Below are 21,662 nucleotides of genomic sequence, written 5' to 3' on the forward strand. Positions count from 1 at the left end.
ACTCTGAAATTTCAAAGCCATTTCTTGTTAAAGACAGTTTATCAGTAAAAAAAAAAAAAAAGTTTTTTCTTTCCATGAAACCTTTCATGTTCATTATGAAGTCTCTAGGTTATATTGTGCATCAAACACTGCTTATAAACGCTTTGAAATATGTAAAATGTTCTCTTTTGTTCAGCTATGATAGTAGCATACTGGAGATTACAAGTAAAAAATAGTAATTGGAAAGTGGGTGCATAGGTGGCTGAGTTCAAATAAAGCTTTTTCCTTAGTGAAAAAGATGTGTGTGAATGTTAAATATCATGCAAATAGGGCTCAAGTTTGTGGGCATGTGTGTTCTTTTATTTACACTAACAGAGCAGAAAAGGATATGTTGATGGATCAGATCAACCCTCAAGGGACGTTTGTGACCAAATGTGTGTGTGTGTGTTGGGGGGGGGTGTGGGTGTGGGCGTGTGGGTGTGTATGCATGTATACAATGACACTACAACCTACTATTTTCAAACTACTTGCCATAGTTGTCCAAACCTTGAGTTTATAGCAACAAATAAAAATTTATTTTTCCCCCCAACTTGATTTAAGTTATCATTACTCTATTTGTGAATAAAAATTTTAGTGTGCATTGAAAAAAAATAGGAGAGGGGCGCCTGGGTGGCTCAGTCGGTTAAGCGTCTGACTTCAGCTCAGGTCACGATCTCGCAGTCCGTGAGTTCGAGCCCCGCGTCAGGCTCTGGGCTGATGGCTCGGAGCCTGGAGCCTGCATCCTATTCTGTGTCTCCCTCTCTCTCTGCCCCTCCCCCGTTCATGCTCTGTCTCTCTCTGTCTCAAAAATAAATAAAAAAAAAAGTTAAAAAAAAGAAAAAAATAGAAGAAAACATAAATTATATTCAAAACAGTGCATTTTATATTTTTGCACACTTATTAAAATATGTGTGAGGGATTTCGTAAATTAAATATATGAGGATATTATCTGATTCCATCTTATTTTTTCCCTCAGATTTATTCATTATCATTCCTTTTTTTCTTTACCAAAAATGAGAGATTACTTATCTTCAGTTTCACCTTGAAATATTTTATCATCATCATCATTACTATTTTTACTTTCACAATTCAAGTTTCTAATCTGTAAAAAAGTAAGTTAATGCTAGCACTCCTCTCTGTGCTAATGTTCTACCTTGACTGTAGAGAAAAACCTGAGATGGGCACACATTTAAAAAGGGGATGGGGTGGGGGCGCCTCGGTGGCTCAGTCAGTTGAGCATCCGGCTTTGGCTCAGGTCATGATCTCACCATTGGTGAGTTCTAGCCCCACATCGGTCTCTTGCTGTCAGCGTGGAGCCCGCTTTGGATCTTCTGTCCCCCTCTCTCTCTGACCCTCCACTGCTCACACACTCTCTCTCTCTCTCTCTCAAAAATAAATAAACATTAAAGAAGAAGTTTAAAAAAAGGGGGGGTTTGGAATGGGGCAATGAAGCCCGAGTGAAAAACAACTTCCCACCTTCTCTGAATCCTGTGCATCCACTGCATTGTCTGTCTCTGACCTCTCAGAACTTCGGGCACTTTCTCTCCATAGCTCTGTGCCCCAGTCTTATGTAGCCGAGCTTCCTGTGCTGGCTACAGGGGCCCCTTCTGTGTCCTCCCCAAGTCTAGTGAGTTGCAAAGCCGTCCTCCCAGCTTCATCTCCCTCCCGACCTTGTCATATCCTCCTGAGGATACAGAGCTTTTCTCTGTGCCCCTCTTTCTACCCATATGCTCCTCTTCTACTCCTCCCCTCCATTCTTTGCTGAATCTCAGTGACTACCATCTATGGAGTGCACACTAGGTCCCAGGCAGTGTGATGAATGACTGACATTCGCAAAACTCTTTTAACCTCACAATTTTCCAGGAGGATATTAAAACCCCATTTATACTTAAGGAGCCTAAGACTGAGAAAAGGGTCATTCTCAACTTGGCCATGAAGTTGATTTTCAGATCTCATCTGTCTTGGTTCTGGGCTCATGCCGTACCTTAGCCCTGTGTTGTAATGTTTCTCTCCCGCCTCAACCTCTTCCTTCGACTCTGCTGTGTTCACTCCCAGTTTTGTACCTGGCCCTCTGCTATCTGCTATCTACATCTATTTTCACCATCCTGAGAAACCTCGCTGTTCCTCTGTTTGTGACCTTCTTCACCTTCTATAAAAACTCGCCACCGAAGGCGTCATCTTTCGCGTGCCTTTGTGGTTCTTTCCGACCTGGCTGCCTAGTTACTCTAGGGTGGCTTGGTGACGAAGCCATCCTCGGTGCCAATGGAGAGACGAACAAAAAGTATAAAATACGTCCCTCAATCCTGGAATAGGGAAACAAGATCTTCCCAAGAAATGTAGACCAGATACATGAAGGGAATCTTGTCCTAAGGAGTTCGGGCATTTACTTCTTAGCTCAAATGGAGATATTATTTTTGATTTTCACCCCCTTTTAAATTGTCTGCTTTACTGAACTACAGTTTTCCTCTAACCTTCCTACATTTTACTTTTCTGACTCTATTCCTTCCCTCCTGATTATTCATCCTGGCAGTTTTTTGTCTTCTCTGTGCTTCTGTTTAGTTCTCCCAAAGCTTTGTTCTGAGTCATTTTCTCTTGCTTTTCAGGATTTTTCTTTGCCTTGTTACCATTCTTTTTTTTATTTTTTTTATTTTTTAAATGTTTATTCATTTTTGAAAGACAGAGAGACAGAGCACAAGCAGGGGTGGGGCTGAGAGAAAGGGGGAGACAGAATCCGAAGCAGGCTCCAGGCTCTGAGCTGTCAGCACCAGAGCCTGACATGGGGCTCGAACTCACAAACCACGAGATCATGACCTGAGCTGAAGTCAGACGCTCAACCGACTGAACCATCCAGGCGCCCCTTCCTTGTTACCATTCTTAAGTAGTTTATACTCGCTACTCCTAGCCCTCAAAAACAATACTCCATTTTATGGATGAGGAGAAACTTTTACAGAATAATTTAAAAAGTTCCTTAGGTTCCCACAGATAACGTTAACATTGGTAGAACTGAGACTCAATCTAGCTTGCAATGTTCCTACGTCACAACCTCGGTTTTTAAAATAAATATATGTATTTTTCTATACTAATTATTTTGTCTGGCTTCCTGACGCCTTGAGAGTCTTTCAAGCAAATTACGTTGGAAGCAATTTGGTTTGGTTTAGTTTGATGATTTCATTTGAAGAGATGAAGGACAAAACTAGAACCCGGAAGCCAACAATGAGGTGATTGCCAAACTGCAGGAGTGTTATTCCAGAACAAATAAACAACTGTCTTAATTTGCACAATATCTAGGGACCTATTGTTATTACCTTCAGCAGAGTCTTCCGACTGATATGAACAATTGATTTCCTAACTCCGTTTTAAAGTCATGGGTAGTGGATCTTTTCATTTAAACTCCTCTTTGTGTAGACTCAATGATATATTTAAAAAAAAATCACTAAATGAAGGAGGAAGGATAAGGCACATGGGCAATCTTTACATTATGTTATGTTATGTTATGTTATGTTATGTTATGTTATGTTATTTTTTTCCCATAAGCATAAGATCATGGTCAGCCAGATAATTTCTTCAATTTTTTTCACTCTATTGTCTGGTTCACCTGGCAGTTTGCAATCTCATGGGTAGGATGGGGAGGTAAGAGCAGGAGGAAAAATATTTGGTCCCCTCTTTCTATAAATTTAAGCCCATTTCCTCTTGTCCTTTCTCAGGGGTGAGCTTATATTTCCATTTTAAATATGAGCTCCCAAAGGGCATTAACCAGGCAATTTTTACTTAACTGCGTTTTATTTTCTTCTGTATGATGCTGTGTTCACATAACTGATCTACAGTTCTAGAGAGAAAATGACGAAAACTGCATTCCAGTGACTATAAGCTAATATTTTATGGACCACTGTAATGAAAGTTTTGACCACTATTGTAAATCATACCTAGAACATACATAACTCATGGTCTGTATTGACAATACTGTGAATATATTGTACAACACTAGGCAATTGACTTGAACTCTCTTAATTGGGGTTTGGTGATAATTAGGCAGAGCAGGATAATATTTAGCACTGCACTGTGTATGAAATGAGCACATTTATAGCCAAGAAATTGATAATATAAACAAAAGCAGGGAGTCATGTTTTAGTTCTTGGTGAAAACAGTTTCATAGAAGTAGATTATACTGTTGTAAACTCATGCTTTAGACCACAGAAGGTATTTTAAAACATGGAAAATTTCATTTTGAATTTGAATCCTAAAAGCGCAGTATTTATAATAAGTGAAAGTAATTAAAATCTATTTCTTTATCAATTACCTGTTATAAAAACACCAATTTAAAGTCACTTTCCTATTACTTAGTGTAAATTAGTAAGAGCATACATATTATTTCTCCCCCCCCCTTTTCCTTCCTTCTTTTATTCATTTTTGGGTCTCTTCTTTTCTTCTTTTCCTTTGCTATAAAAGGCATTACAAACTAAATATATCTTAATATATTAGGTGGCTTCCTTTTGCAAAGCTCAGAAACTAGATGGTAGGGCAGTTTGGACAAATATCTCCATTAACAGATCATCTCTGATCGAGGGAAAGTATCTTCACTTATTTCTTTCGCTCCTAATTTTCAAATGGAAGGGCAATTCATTTTGGTTTCCTGGCGTAGCTCAGTGGAAGACATCTTCCGCTCTGGTTTAGGACTTTCTGCTTCCCCAACCCTGGGAGGTTCAAAAGTTACCTTCACTGATTAACAGAGAAATGAGTAAATGTGTGCCTGGAGAGATGGGGTGGTGGAATACCTTTTAAATGAATTCTGATTTTATTAAATTCATTTGCATAATTGAAGAATGCATGAGGGTTGCATAAAAGTGCTGAATACTTTTTTAAGTTTTCCATCTCCATACACTCTGTAATTTTGTGGCTATGAATGTTTCATAGATTCTCCCTGTCCCCCCCCATTCCCCCCCATCCCTCGCCCCCACCACCTTCTTTTAATTGATGGTTCTAATTCATTTGTACTAAGTTAAGCCTCAGGAGATGAAAATAGCAGGGAATGCCCAGATGCCCTTTTCTGGGCAGATTCTTAAGACAGAATCATCTGTTTTTGAGGAAAATGCCTCTTTTTCTCCTTGGATGCCACCAGCAATGCCCGTATTGTGCACGTTTAGAAGGTCAGCCCAGCTGGCAAGCTTATTTCGTTGACTCCTGGGGATTGGACACCCTGGAGCCTCACCACGGCAGAGCATTTTTATGAGGCTCGTGTGTGTTGGAAACAGGATAGATAACGAACTCTTTTATCATTTGCTTCTTGCTGACCAAAGGCTGCGTTTTTATGTGATATTATCATATTTTTGTCTATGAATAAACTTGGGCTGTCACACAGAGGATTTCTCTCCACCATCAGAAATTCTAAAAGGCAAAAAAGGGCCAAATTTGGGCATCCGAGGTAAATAAGAAACTGCAAAATAGCTGGCGTTTCTTGGCATGTGCCAACGAAGCCCAGATTCATGCTTGTGCTTCACGTCCAACCACGAAGACAACTTTCAATGTTCCCACATCCACCCATCCCCTGCAAAATACCCCAAGTAGCCAAGTTATTCTGATTGTTTACTCTCTGCAATGGACTGAATGTTTGTCTTCCCCCTCCTCCTGCATTCGTATGCCCAAACCCTAATCTCAGTGTGATGGTATTTGGAGGTGAAGCCTTGGGAGATAATTAGGTCATGAGAGTGAAGTGCTCACAAAAGAGATTAGTAAGTACCCTTGAAGAAGGGACCAGAGAGCTACCTGGCTACCTCTGGGCCGCGGGAGGACGCAATGAGAAAGGAGCCATCTGCTAACCAGGAAGTGGACCCTCACCAGACACTGAATCTGCCTTGTGCCTTGACCTTGGACTTCCTAGCTTCCAGGACCATTGTCAGAAATGAATATCGTTTAAGTCTATGGTATTTTGGTATAGCGGCCAAAATGAAGACACTCTCTACTCCACATAAATGTCTCAGGAGTAATGCTAGGCTCTGTGTCAACTAATGCTCATAGTTATTTTAAAAATATATTTATATTATTATACATATTAATATATTATTACTATCCTATATATTAAAGATATCGTTATATTTTGCCAACGGCAGTCTCCATGAGGTTGTAGCCGGGGCACAGGTGTCGGAGTTGAGAAAATTTAGCTTGCCCTACTGCTCTCTCACTACTGGTGACGGGTCAAGGTGAGTCATTTGGTGCCCTACTTTCATCATTTATACGGTGCCTCATTAATCGTCATCATCACAACAACAAAAGCAACAACTGTTTATCCAATGTGCTGATTGCCGGGCTAAACACTTCATTTGCATCATCTCCGAATCTGAGAGCCACCTGCAGGCTAATATTTTGAACGAAGTCTCAACAATGTGGTCAGACTGCACAGCGATTGTACAGCTGCACTACCTGCACCGTAATTCAGGAGATAACATTTGTGAAAGCACCGTGCATAGCGTTTGGCTTACAGTGTTTGGCTACAATGAACAAAGGAGCATGTAATTCTCGGGAGGAAAGAGGGAAAGACCATGGGTGGCTTTCTGGATTCTTCCTTGGGGATCTGCCTTTTCCCAGCCTCTGAATCTCTCCAGGACTGCTGAAGAAGTAATTCAATTTTGCAAACGTATCTGTCCTCACTCTTCTTTTCCCCACGAGAAAAGAATGCGTGGGTTGTTCTTGCAGCCAAGGTTTTGATCTCTTGTGTCTCCCCTAGTTCTCTGGAGCAGGGGAGAGCATCAGTAGTATTTGAAGATTTCTTTCCAAGAGAATTGTGTAGTCTTGGCACTTACTTGCGGCAGACCAAAGGAAATGCAACAGGGAAGGAGTCTATTCCCTAATCCCTACAGCCTGGTGAAGGCAGCTCCAGGTTTTCCAGGTCTTTCTGCAATTTCAGCCGTGCTTTCCAAAGAAATGGAGGGACTCTTGGGTAAACTTCAAAATGCAGATTCTAGGGCCCTTCCCCGGGCCTCCTTGAGCCGAATCTCCAGAAGCCATCGGGCTGCCTTTGTATAAGGTCCCTTGGTGTCTCTCTGTCTCTCTTTCTCTCTCTCTCGCATTTAAGACCCACTCCTTCTGGCTCTGAGGTGCTAGTGGGAGGCTCACCTATTCGTGGGGCAGATGAGACTGAATGATTTGCAGGAAATCTCACCTGTTTGGCTTGAAGTCTGGCCTCTGCTTTCTTTGGGTATGGGCTCTAACAGTTCTGCGGGCAGATTCCATTTCTGGTGGAGGTGAGTGATGATGGAATTTTCTCTACACGCATGCCCCTTATCCCATCCGCTTCCAGCCGCGATGTGTGCCCATGAGAGTTGAACGTTCTCTCGTTCCTTTCTGCTGTTTTGTGATGCTGCTCGCTTATACCTTGATCTTTGTGTTATTTGAAGGCAGCGCTGACCGGGAGAGTTGTTAAAAAAAATCTAGTCAGAGTTTTGATGCAGATATTTCCTGCTCGTTTGAAAACTCACAACAATTATTACTAAAAGGATAAGGCCATGCCAGAGAGTGTTACTTATGAAATCCCTTTGAAATGAGATCACTACAAAAAAAAAAAAAGAAAGAAAGAAAAAAAAAAAGTCTCGTGAAGTTGATCTGATTATCAGTCAAACAAATGCACCAAGCTTTTCTCCTGTTGTTTCTGCTTTTGATATTTGTAGTTGTTCCTTGCTCACTCTGCTAAGGGCATATCTGATAAGATTAAGGTCAGGCTTTCCATTTGCCTCTGTCACTGATAAATGAGAAATTCTGTCCTTTGTATTTGGGCTTGTATTGTGTATTATAAAACTATACTGCTTTCATTTAGCACCTATTTGAATATGTTTAACTTATCACCTTTGAAAGTCATTCCTTAGGAACAGATCTTTTTACATTAGTGGTTCCTTTGGGTTCTATTTAAGATCTCATTCTAGTTTGTAATGGTGCATTCTTTTTATCTCTAGTTCATTTCTATTTCTCATGGCATACAGGCAGTGGACTCTTCATATGTTCATACATAACATCGGGGGCATTTTCAATACTAGAGAGAGATATTTTTTCAAGGAAGGAGTTTTATTGATTGATTGGACAAGTGATTTGAACATTACGCTATGATCACCACAGGTATATCTCCCATCTGTCCCATTACATTGCTTTTACAATATCATTATGCTCTGCTTTTTATTCCTGTGACACACTCATTCCATAACTGGAGGCCAGTGTTTCCCTAACCCTTTGACCTGTTTTGCCCAAGACCCCACCTCCCTCTCCCCTGGCAGCCATCAGTTTATTATCTGTATTTATAAAACAAATATTCTGCCATTTGTTTGCTTATTCATTTTTTTTTAGATTCCATTTATGGGAGGGATCATATAGTATTTGTCTTTCTCAGTCTGACTTATTTTACTTAGCATGGTATCCTCTAAATCCATCTAGGTTGTCTCAGATGGCACAATATCACCCTTTTCCTAGGTGTGTAATATTCCATTACGTGTATACCACATTTTCCTTATCCACTTGTTGACGGAAGGACACTTAGCTTTCTTCCATGTCTTGGCTGTTGTGAATAATGCTGCAATAAACATAGATACCTTTTTTATACCTTTTTGAGTTAGTGTTTTGTTTTCTACTGGGTAAATGCCCAACAGTGGAATTATTGGATCATATGGTTCTTCCATTTTTCATTTTCTGCGGAAACTCCATGCTGTTTTCCAGCATGGCTGCACCAATTTACGTTCCCGCCAAAAGTGAACGAGGGTTCCGTTTTCTCCACATTGTCGCCAACGCTTGCCGTTTCTTGTCTTCTTGATTTTAGCCGTTCTGACAGGTGTAAGTTGATATCTCATTGTGGTTTTGATTTGTATTTCCCTGATGATGAGTGATGTTGAGCATCTTCTCCTGTGTCTATTGGCTATCTGTATGTCTTTGGAAAAATGTGTATTCAAGTCCTCTGTCCATTTTTTAATGTTTGTTTATTTTTTTGGCATTGAATTTTGTAAGTTCTTCATATATTTTGAGTATCAACCCCTTATCAGATTATGGCCTTTGCAAATATCTTCTCTTATTCAGTGTTTTGTTGCTATGCAAAAGCTTTTTAATTTGATGCAGTCTCAATAGTTTATTTTTGATTTTGATTCCCCTGTCTCAGGAGACAGATCTAGAAAAATGTTGCTGTGGTCGATGTCAAATTACTGCCTGGGTTCTCTTCTAGGATTTTTATGACTTCAGGTCTCACATTTAGGTCTTTAATCTGTTTTGAGTTTATTTTTCTGTATGGTGTTAGAAAGCAGTCCAGTGTCATTGTTTTACATGCAGCTGTCCAGTTTTTCCAGCAGCATTTATTGAAAAAGACTGCCTTTTTCCCATTGTGTCTTCTTGCCTCTTTTGTCATAGATTAAATGATCATATAACTGTGGGTTTATTTCTGGGGTCTATTCTATTCTATTCTATTCTATTCTATTCTATCCTATCCTATTCATTTATATGTCTATTTTTGTGCCAGTACCTACTGTTTTGATAACTATGGCTTTGTAGTATATCTTGAAATCTGGGATTGTTATACCTCTAGCTTTGTTCTTATTTCTCAAGACTGCTTTGGTTACTTTTCCTCTCTTGTTTCTGACCTTATTTATTTGGGTCCTTTCTCTTTTTTTCCTGATGGATCTGGATAAGGATTAGTCAATTTTGTTTATCTTTTAAAAGAAACAGCTCTTCATTTGGTTGATTTATTTCTCTTGTTTTTTGGTCTCTACATCAGTTATTTCTGCTCTGGACTTTATTATTTCTCTTCTTCTAATCACCATGTGTTTCATTTGTTCTTCATTTTCTAGTTCCTTTAGGCATAAAGTTAGATTATTTGAGTTTTTTCTTGCTTCTTGAGGCAAGCTTGTACTGCTGTATACTTCCGTTTTAGAACTGTGTCTCAGTTGTTTTGCTGTGTCCCAGAGATTTGGGACCATTGTGTTTTCATTTTTTTTGGTCTCCATGTATTTCTAAATTTCTTCTTTGATGGTTTCACTGACCTGTTGGTTGTTTAGAATCATGTTGATTAGTTGCCATGTATTTGTGTTTTTTCCAGTTTTTTTTTTTTCTTGTGATTTATTTCTAGTTTCATCCTGTTGCAGTTGGCAAAGATCATGATTTCACTCGTACTAAATTTATTGAGGTTTGTTTTATGGCCTATGTGCACTTGAAAAGAGTGTGTATTCTGTTTTTTTTGCATGGGATGTTCTGTATATATCTGTTATGTCCATCTGGTCCAATGTATCATTCAAAGATGTTTCCTTATTGATTTTCTGTCTGGATGATCTATCTGTTAATGTAAGTGAAGTGTTAAAGTCACTGCTGTTGTTTTCTTGCCATCAAGTTGTCTCTTTATGTCCATGAATATTTATGTATTCAGGTGCTCTGGTGTTGGGTACATAGGTATATAAAATTGTTATATCCTCTTGTTGCATTGATCCCTTAATCATTATATAATACCCTGCTTTGTCTCTTGTTACAGTCTTTGTTTTAAAGTCTGTTTTGTCTGATATAAATATTGTTACTTCAGCTTTTTTTTTTTTTTTTTTCATTTGCACCAATTCTGTCCTTTCATTGTCAGTTTGTATGCATCTTTAGGTCTGATGTGAGTCTCTTGTAGTAGGCATATAAAAGGGTCTTGTTTTTTACCCACTCTGCCACTCTATGTCTTTTGATTATGGCCTTTATGCCATTTACATTTAAAGTAATTATTGATAGTTACGTACTTACTGTCATTTTAAAAATTTGTTTTCTGTTTTTTGTTTTTTTTAAAGTTTTGTAGCTCTTTGTTTCATTCTTCTTCTCTTGTTCCCTTCCTTTATGATTAATGAGACTCTATTATGTTTTGTTTGGCTTTCTTTCTCTTTATTTTTTGTGTATCTATCATAGGTTTTGGGTTTGTGGTTACATGAGGTTCATATGTAGCATCCTAAATAAATAGCAGTCCATATTAGTGTAATGGTCATTTAAGTTCAAACGTATTTAAAAAAAAATAAATCATCTTTCTTCTTTTTATTTTTTCCCTTCTCTTCCTTTTTTACTCCTTTCTCTTCATTTTATGTAGATGTTGTCATATTTTACATCTTTTTATTAATATTTTTCTTATGTCTAATTATGGCCACTTCTTTTCCACTTAAATAAGTCCCTTTAACATTTCTTGTAAGCCTGGTTTAATGGTGATAAACTCCTTTATCTTTTGTTTGTCTGGGAAACTCTTTAATTCTCCTTAAAATCTGAATGAAAACTTTGCCAGGTAGAGTATTCTTGGTTGTAGTTTTTTTTTTTTTTTTCCTTTCAGCACTTTCAATATATCATTCCACTCCCTTCTGACTTGCAAAATCTCTGCTGAAAAGTCAGTTTATAACCTTATACATGTTCCACTACAGGTAACTTTTTGATTCTCTCCCTGGTTTTAAGATTCTCTTTATCTTTAACCTTTGACATTTTAATTTATGTGCTGTGGTGTGGATATTTTCGGGTTCATCTTATTTGGAACTCTCTGCACTTCTTGGACTTAGATGTCTATTTCCCTCCCTAGGTTAGGGAAGTTTTCAGTAGTTATTTCTTCAAGTAAATTTTCCACATGATTCTCTCTCTCTCTCCTTCTAGGACCCCTATAATATGAATGTTTATTCACTTGATATTGTCCAAGAGATCTCTTAATTTCAATTTTGAAAATTTCTTTTCTCTTTTTGCTGTTCAGCTTGTGTGCTTTCCACTACTCTATTTTCCAGATCACTGATACTTTCTTCTGCACCCTCCAATCTATTGTTGAATCCCTCTGGTTTGTTTTTTATTTCAGTTATTGTATTCTTCAGCTATGATTGGTTCTTTTTAATCGTTCCTATCTCTTTATTGAAGGTCTTACTGAGTTCTTCCATTCTTTTCTCCAGGCCAGTGAAACGCTTTATGATCATTACTTTAAATTCTTTATTAGGCGTTTTGCTTATGTCTATTTCATTTAGTTCTTTTTTCTGAGGTTTTTTTTTCCTCTTCTTTCTTTTGGAGCATATTTCTTTGTCTCTCAATTTTGCTTGACTTTCTGTGTTTGTTTTTATGGATTTAGTGTAATGACTACTTCTAAAGTTGAGAGAGTGGTCTTGTATATGTTGTCCCCTATGCTTGTGCTTGGGAATGTGTGTGCTTGGGAACTTTTGCTGGTTGGCTGGAGTTGTGGCTGTATATGGTAGTTACTCTTGTAAACTGTGAGTTTTTATAGAAAGAATGACATATACAAAAATGACTTATATAAAAAAACGACAATTAAAAGAGAAAAAAGAAAAAAGAAGGGACAAGAGAAGAAGAAAACCAAAACAGAAAAGAAAAAGACAGATTTTAACAATAAAACAATTTTTAATGATTAAAAAAAGAATGAAAACAAAAAATTCCCCACAAAACTGCAGCTTGTTTTCTGTGTTCCAACACTACAGAGCTTGTAGACTCTGGGCTCACTGAAGTGGAAAGCTCACTGAGATGACTAGACTGGCTCCTTATGGTGTCTGGACCCTGCTCCAGTCTAGACTTTTAAGGTGGGATGGGAACATAAACTGTAGTCCTTTTGTCCTTCTGACATGGAGAGCATTCCTGCAGCTCCTCTGCCACTTGGTGGTGTTTAGGATTGTCTCTTTTATATGCAAGTTGCTCTTTCAAATTTTGGCATTTACCTATGCCCTTGGACAGAAGAATCTATTCCCAGGCCCTCAGAACTATTCCCTACCCCACGCTATAGCTGTTGGCAGCATTGAGGGTGGGGGTTGCCTTTGTTACTATGTCTCCATGGGTCTTGCTGTTCTCTTGTCATTCTATCTTTGGTGGCTCAGTAGCTGTTTACTCAGCCCTCAGTTCTTCTTCAGGAGGAATTGTTCTATGAACAGGTATAATCTGGCATGTTCTGTGAAGGAGGTGAATTCAGAGTCTTTCGACACTGCCATCTTGAACTGGAACTAGAGAGAGGTCTTTCTAATGTTAAAAACTTTTATTGTTTCATACTGGCTTAAAAATCACTACTATTTTCTGTGGAATTCTAAAAGAATTGCATCAGTTGCAAAGGAATTCTCATTTTGCTTCATGCCTCATCTTATTACATTGTCATTTAAATTGAAGAAAGTTTAATGCAAGGGATATTCTTTCTCAACTCTTTCCCAAGTCTTCCCAAACTCTTTAATATTTTCAAGAGTCTTTTACAATAAATTCTGAGGTGACCCTGGGGACATGGTAGACCAAATATAATCTTTTCTGCTGCTAATTCTAGAATGATTTGCTTTACTTGGGACAAATGTTTGCTCCGACTGGGACTGCTGATTTGGTGAAATCCTAGGCGATGGGGGAGAGAGCTGCTTCTAGCTTAGCGGTGGTCATTGCTTATTCAGGGATCGGTCAGCTTTAACCTCGTGTGAATTTTCTGAGTGTCACAACCTCACAAAGGCCAAGACGGATTGAATTTGAAGGCTGAAGTTTCAATATCTGTGTTTGGGGCACCCTGAGAGACAACAGAACAGAGTGTCTTCCTTCAAAATCTCAAAATCTACCTTACTCCCCATAAGTAATTTTAAATTTTAAAAGGATTTACCTAAATCAAAAGATGTGTAATCAAATTTATATTTATTTATTTATTTCAAATTTATTTTTAAAATCCCTCATAATTAGGTTCACCTGGGTAAAAATCCTTGAACTTTCAGATAAAAACAAATATTATAAACTTTTAAAACAGTGGTTGTCAAGGCAGGGCGATTTCATCCCAGAGGGGACATTTGGCAGTTTCTGGAGAATTTTGGTTGTTACAATTCTGGGGGACTGGATGGTGGCATTCACATCTAGTGGGTGGATGGCAAGAATGTTGCTAAACATCCTACAATTCACAAGGCAGCTCGGACAACAAAGAATTATCTAACCCTACATGTCAATCATGCTAAGGTTGAGAAACCATGTGTTACACGAAAGAACAAATTCCCACAAAAGGGGGGAAAAGGTGTATCAGACCAGCACTAGATTCTTCATCTGTAAAAGTAGAACTTATAGGAAGTGGTACAGAATCTGTAATTTGTGAGCAAAGGATTACAAAGGAACAACTCTATTTCTAACCAAGAATTGTCACCCTTGTACTTAATTCTTAATTTGAAGAAAAGACAAAAAAAAAAAAAAAAAAAAAAAAGAACATAATATATAGCAAATTGACCAGAGACTTCAAGATGGGCTCTTTATTCATCTATCAATTGATGATATAGTTGAAATATAAAAACTAAGGATAGACTGATTTTTTTTTTAACATGGTAACTCTCAAAGCAGAAGGTTCATTCTCTCATAGAAATGCTGATGATTTCTGGAATTTTTTTTTTTTTTTTTTATCAAAATCTAGGAGTAGGAGGAAGTAGTGACAAGGAGGAGATAATGGCATTTCAGAGACCTCCTGAAAAGTGAAGGGGAAGGGAACAGGAGAAAGCAAAAAGCAAAAGAAAAAGCAGAAGATTTCAAAAGCTCTTCTCATATGAGAAATGGTATCCAGGAGAGGTGGTGGAGAAGTAAATAATTCAGGAAGACTTTATGAGAAAATAGAGATTATCTTCTTCACAGCCAATCTTGTTGAATCATCTGATACGATACAGCAACCATTATTGGAATAGAAAAGGATAGTAGTTTCAGTTAATGAGAGGAAAAATGGTTAAGTCTCATCCACTCAGCAGAAGTACACGGTTAAAAGCACACAAGTTTGCATGAAACAAAAGCATAGACTGACAGGTATGCACCCACAGGTGTCAGTGATTATTATAAACCACAGGAAATGGACTTCATTCTCTTTTTTAATAGGTAGAAACTTTTCAATTATATTAAATAAAACTAAATATTACTATTTTTGGCAGAGATGGCTACATAGCGGCCAGATCTATTGCCTTTCTTCCTGGGCACACAACTAGACCGTGTCTGAAGCTTCTTGAAAGCTGAGCATATTTCTAAGACCGAGTTCTGCCTACTGGAATATGTGAACAAGTGTGGTCAGCCTTCCAGAAAAATCTCCCATGTGTGACTTTCTCTCTTGTGAGTGCCAGATACATGTGGAAGACCCAGCCAGGGCTTCGTAGGCCCTACTGGATAGTGGCATTGCAAGAAGTGTTGCAGGACTTTTTTACCTCAAAATGCAGGGTTCGTTGTCTCACCATTTTGAAGAATGAAGAGGTGGACACCAAGTGAGCAGCAGACGAAGTTTATTACAGTGTAAGATTAGAAAGTAAGAATAGTATGAAAGCTGTCTTTACAGAGAGCGGGCTTTTGAAAGTGATTGCCCGGAGGACCATAGGCAAGGGTCTTTGTTTTATAAGGTTCTGGTCACGTCCTCCCCCTTCCCTTCCTCCTTGTTCCTTCTCTGGTTCTACCCTTATTGGCTGGATAGCTCTAGGTGCTGGGTTGTCCATTCCTGATTGGATCATTTCCATTGTATGAGGGGTGGCCTACAGCCATACTTAGGTCTCTTGTCAAATTCTTGAGGGAAACCTGAGAGGGAGTAGGTTACAGTCTTAAGAGGAACTTTAAGCCTGAGGGTATTTGCTGTGGTCAGACACTCCCAGCATTGCTCCAAAATACGTGTTTTTTCCCCACCCAGGGACCTCAGGTCCTAATCTTTCCCTCTCTGCCTACTGAATCCTATCTTTTACTATCATTGAAGGAAAGCTGGACAGAGCTGAGATCTCTGCATGATGACGTAGCTGGCTGCCCACCTAATGTGTGCACTGAACTGATGTGTTAGTAAGAACTAGACTTTTCTTTTGAGAAGTCACTACGATTTTGGTATTTTTGCTTTAGCAGTTAACCTATTTGACTAATACAACTGCTCGTCTTTCTGAAGTCTTGTGGTCAGGATCCTCCTGTTTATGGCAGACTATCCTATTGGCAATGATTTAAAATAATTAAGATACCCATAGTTGGTAAGGATGATGGATAAAGGGAAGTTGTGAATACATTGCACAGTCTTTCTGGAAGGCAATGGAATCCAAAAATCAACAGGACAAGTGGTGTCCATTTTCTGTAAACCAGCAAGCTGGCTTCTGGTTTCATCTGAAAGACATTCATCCTAAGAAAAGTACCCAGAGATTTTAAACAAGATGTATCAACATATGACTTTATTTCATCATTTTAAATAAAATTATGGAAATATTAACACCTAAAAAGTGCAATAAAAGGATTGTTAAATAAATTGCTGTGTCTTGAGTATGTACTATTTAAGAGTCGTTAAAATCACATTGAGTGTGAATATCCCTAAGAGAAAATTTTCACGTTGTATTGCGGTCTGAAAAAAATGTCAAGCTGTAACGTAATTTGTGTAGTATATTGTCATACTGGAAATAGGTGTACAAAAATGCTAACAGTTTTGATTCTGTGTCTCTGTAAGTTTGTTGTGATTTCTGACTTCTCAAAAACGAGCAGGCATTACTTTTGTGCTTTAGAAAAACTAAGAAAAGTACAAAACCCATGTAATCAGTCTGGTTAGATCATTTAGAAAATATATTGATGCTTTCAGGAGCCATATGTTCAGCCTTCCTTCTTGTCGTCCTAGGAATTCAATTTCAGCCCAGATCATAATAAAGCAGCCAAGTGACAGTAGCGGGGCTTTACATAGTGGATCTCATCTTTCAGGAGGACTGGGTTTTAAAATCAACACTTCAAGGAAAAATCGCATATAGATAAAATTACCATTAAAGATCCCTGAGGAAGGGGCCGTAGAGGAGAAGGTCTTATCGGCTCTTCTTCCAAAATTGCATCAAATCCCCGTCGTTCAGTTGCGTGATTGACTTGTGTTTGGGGACCTCTGGGTGGCAAACTGATCGTAATTTAGGAAGCAGGAGAAGAATCAGCTGGGGCATCAAGAGATTCCATCTCCTGTCTCACCTTCACTGAAGACAGGCACTTCCGGAGCAGAGGGCTAGAAGAGTCACTGGCAAGATTTCCATTCATTCTCTCTGGCCAAGCACAGAGAGCAGAATCGTCAACTGTTACCCACACATTTGATGCCACTGTACTCTTTTCACAATGTAAGCTCCATTAAGAAAAAAAAAACAAAACACATTAATTTGACAATATATTTGACCCTGGTCTATTTTGATGAAAATGTGTTGAGCTGGCCTCTGCTAGTTGAGACCATGCATTTTTAAAGGGACATTGTGACCTTTTTTTTTTTTTTTTTTTTTTTTTCAGAAAAAGAAGTCATTTTTGGAATTCTAGACTGCAAACAAGCTGCATCATTCTTGCAAAGACATTGGGAATTAGGGATATTTATTATACTCTAAAACCTTTCATCCTGACCTCACAGTTCATTTTTCTCTTGTGTAATGCAGCCTCTGAGTAAAGTGACTAAAATTAGGAGGAATTGCAGATGAATGCCCATCAGAATATTTTAGGATCGTGTGCATACACGTTCAAGTTCATGCATGTGGTCTGTTTTTTTTTTTAATGGAGAATACATTGCGGAGTGTTTAATGAGGTGCCAGAACTGGAGACTTAATACAACCTTCTGTAATTTCACACCCATATCACAAATATTTTGCACAGAGAAAATTAAAGTTTCCAGCTGCTGTTGCAGGAGATGCAAAGGTCCCCAGTACACTTATAAATGATATTTCCCTCCACATGGAAGAGATTAGGACCACATCTGCTGTAGTTTAGTTGACGGACACGGGGTAGATGGTGTCAGGAGTCACGCCGCACTGGAGTCTAGTAAGAGAACAGGAGGCCACCACCCACGGAGGGACAAGGTTCACAGGTTCTTTTGGGACACCGTTCCGTTAGGCTGGCTCAGTTCATTCAGTGGGATGAAACAGTACACACTGCCCCCTGCAACCTTGGTCATGATGCTCGCCTACACGTGACACTCTAGTCTAGGAGTATGTGAATCATGAATTTGATCGAAGTCATCAGTTGTGGCGTGTCTTCACAATTATGAAGCTTTATCAGATGTACAGAAGGATTGCCATTGGTCACTGCAGGCATGGAGGCACAGAGACAGACGAGCTCAAGGAAAAGTAACAGTTGGGATGTGTGTTAAGTGACTCACCAAGAGACTTCAACCAGAGGAGAAAGGGGTGCTGTTCTTAAGTCCAGTTTAATACTAGCCGGAAACCCATCATACCAGTCTATGAAGAGGATGCTGTTTTAAAAATGGTGCATACGTGAGAGCAACGCAGCTCTCTTCTTCCAGGACTGTTGAGGTCAACACGGCAGCAAAGGCACGAGCATGATTGGCATAAGTCATTTTGATCTAAAGGATATTTTGCACGTGCTTTTATAGGAAAAACCTCTGCAACTTTTCTCTAACAGCAGTGGTCCTAAGTGGTGTTAGCTTCGTTGTTATTTGCTCTTGATATGGTGATTTCTTCTAGAATCTGAGGTTTTCTTGCTCAAACCCTTGGATCCCCTTGAAATATAGTTGGAGTGTAGAATTTTTTATGCAGCATAAAGCTGAATTGATTGAGGTTTCCCAAAACGAAAAGTCTGGTGCATTTCAGGCTTCATCTTTTCGTCAAGGTCTTGTCTTCGCTTTAATTGTTATACCTTTGGACGTGGCATGGCTCCTACAGCCTACTAACCTGTCCTTTTATGACTCAAAACTTCTGTGCTTCGTCTTTCTGGGATATCAAATAGATAGTTCTGGAGTAGCCTGGACCCTCAAAGTCTCTTTCTTCTGAGTAATGATGGTCATCAGCAGTGATAAATGCACTTCAGGGATATGAACTTGATCTCTATTTTGCACCCTGAAATTGCTTTTGATTATAAGTTTATAAGCAAAGATTGTGATGAGCTTTTCTGACTTTTTCTTTAAAAAGCTCTAGGGTAACATTTGGCACAAAACTCTTCTACCTTAATTAGTTTGCTGAAACATTACTCCATGTATTCAGGGCTGGAGGACTCAACTTCTGTAATTGTTTATAGGCCTCTGAGTCATCTGTAGGACTGAGAGTTAATATAGAGTCTAGCCACCAGATTAACTTAAGGAATATGATGTGTAATGAGAAAGCATGCAGGAAAATAGGAATTGTATTTTATGATTCAGAAAAGTGGCATTTTGAGTTACCTGAGCATGAGGTCTGTAATATGCTTATCCATTTCAGAGGTTGCTAGGACCAGTCTGTGTGCTCTTACTGTCTTGAAAATCTATCCAATCTATCTCCTTTCTGTTACCGCGGATCTATACCGTTTCCAGGTATTTCACTTCTATACTAGTGTGCCTTCTTGAGGATCTTTCCAATTTCCAGGGGGCAGGGGAGATATGGGGAGTTGTAGGGAACACTACAAGGGTGAACGTAAGGGACAGAGGAAATGAGGTTTCTTGTGTCTCGGAAGCGTTGCCATCAGCCTGCACAGGTACTCTTTGGCCTGGGAGGGATCCTCAGTAGTAGGGTTACGTGGCAGTCTTCCTCAGTCCCACTGACGTTGGCAGCTGCCGTAAGTGCAGCAGTGGCCATGAACCCAGCACGCACTGGCGAGTGCAGGCCTCGAGGGTCACAGATTTACGTGTTTTCCTTTGCTCGCCCTGCACCAGTTAAGTCACTTGTGCTCCTGAGATCCATGACCTTGACAGCTTTGTGCAGGTTGAAGGGAAGAGGAGTGCTGGGTATTTGGCTAATGAACAAAGTGTACCTGTGGTTTATTTTATTTTATTTTATTTTATTTTATTTTATTTTATTTTTTTCTAGTAATACTTGCTTTTTTTTTTTCAATTTATATTGGTTTTAGAGGTTTATTTTATTTTATTTGAAAGGAGGAAAATCCCAGTATTCATAGACACACTGAGTAGTTCCTCAGCAACATGTTTCTAAGCTGGGCAGTTTCCAGAACTCCAGGCAGGTTCTCCTGCCAGGTTCTCCTGCCAGGGCTCCAGGCAGCTGCGTTACAGAGCCTGTCTCTGACCTAGAACATCGCATTGGGAAGCAAATGTTGACAGGAGTCTTGAAGAGGGTTCTCGACTGGCCCTTGCACTTTCTTTTCTTTCCTAAGCTCCAGTCTATCAGGCATTTGACCCGTCTCAACTCCAGAAAGCTAACCCTGAGTTTTCACTCTCCAATGTAGTTTTACAATCTTTGATTCACCCCTTCTGTTTAACACGGTTTACCAAGGACCCCACACGTACAGGGGGAAGGATCCCAGAACACATTCCGGTTGAATGAAGGTTTGTTTTGACCTTGTGGTCTCTTCAGCTGTGAGTTCCTTGAATGTGGACTGTATTCTGATATCATCAGTGACAGACAACAATGACTGTGACAAATGAGTTAAGTATTTTGAAATGCCATGCCAGAGACACTCAGAGACCCTGGGGGGCTGGGCCAGTGCTCCATGCATGTTCTCGGTCATTCTTACTACAACTTGCTGATTCCTCAACTTGACAATTTCTGTCGTATGTTCCTATCACTTCTCAGCCTTTTGGCTAAGATCAAGTGTATGTTCCTTATGACCAGAGCTGCTCTACTGAAGAAAGTCAATCACCAGAGACCATTGTGTTCAGTGTCACGGGTACAGGTCTTTTGGGGAAGAAGTTTCTACTTTACACATAAAGCTTTTGTTTGGACTGAAACCCGATTTTAAAGTGTCTCTTGTGTAAATGATGAGCACAAGACTCTGGCACTGTCCCCCTGTGTGTTTGATATCCAGACTGATTATCTGATCTTGGATATATTTCAGTGAAATGAGACCATTAATAGCAGAGGAGAAGATATTTGTGAAACCGTATAACTGTGATAGCAATTATTATAAAAACAAAAAGCAGTACATAAGTGCCTTATACAGTAATAATTGTAAGACTTAATTTGGAGTAACGTTTCTTTATTTGCTCAATAAATTCTATTTAATTATGTGCTACAGCATTAAACTTCCAAGGGAAGCTATGCATGGTCTCCACCTGTTTTAAATACTTTGTGTCTCAATTACAATCCTGCCCTTGTGAAACATTAGAGTCTCGCAATCCATGTTAAAGCGAATGTTTAACTGGAAAACACATCAGTTAAATTTATCTTTTAGATTTTATGTAAAACCCGTGCGTGCTGGCACTTTGCATGCCATTAACGGAGACTGGGGTCCTATTCTTTTTTTAAAACTTCATTTTCTTTTTCAGGACCATGAAATACCAAACTGAACTTGACCCCAAACAGGTTTTCAGTTTTAAACTGGATATGAAAACCACTTAAGAATCGCATGTGAGGCAATTTTACGGAAAGAGAAGAAACACTGAAAATTTCTGAGTTCTCTCTGAAATGCTTATACCTACATTCAACAATTCGGTTATGCAGCCTTCGATGTACAAAGACTTGAGTAATCACTATAGATGTAGAGTGATTGTAACCACTTTGTATCAATACTGTACTTTCCTCCTTCAAACACTAGCCTGCATGCCACACTTGCAACTGTCTCTACCGCCAACTACAACGTGAAAGGGACAAATGGATCACCGGCTCTCCACAGGTGTGCTCATATTCCTAAACCAGTCACAATTCACAAAGAAATAAAAAGTTGGCTGGTATTCTGGAACTAGCACACCGAGCTATAGAAGTATAATCATGTATGCAATTTAAACCGTGTCTTAGTTACGGTAAGTGGGGGAGAGGTACTTGAGGGTAAGCAGGTGCTGTGAAAAGCAAGGGGATGTTCTAGATGGGATCGCTCTGTTTGAA

Source organism: Panthera leo, chromosome A1 (genome assembly GCF_018350215.1).
Source record: "Panthera leo isolate Ple1 chromosome A1, P.leo_Ple1_pat1.1, whole genome shotgun sequence".
Lineage (NCBI taxonomy): Eukaryota > Metazoa > Chordata > Mammalia > Carnivora > Felidae > Panthera > Panthera leo.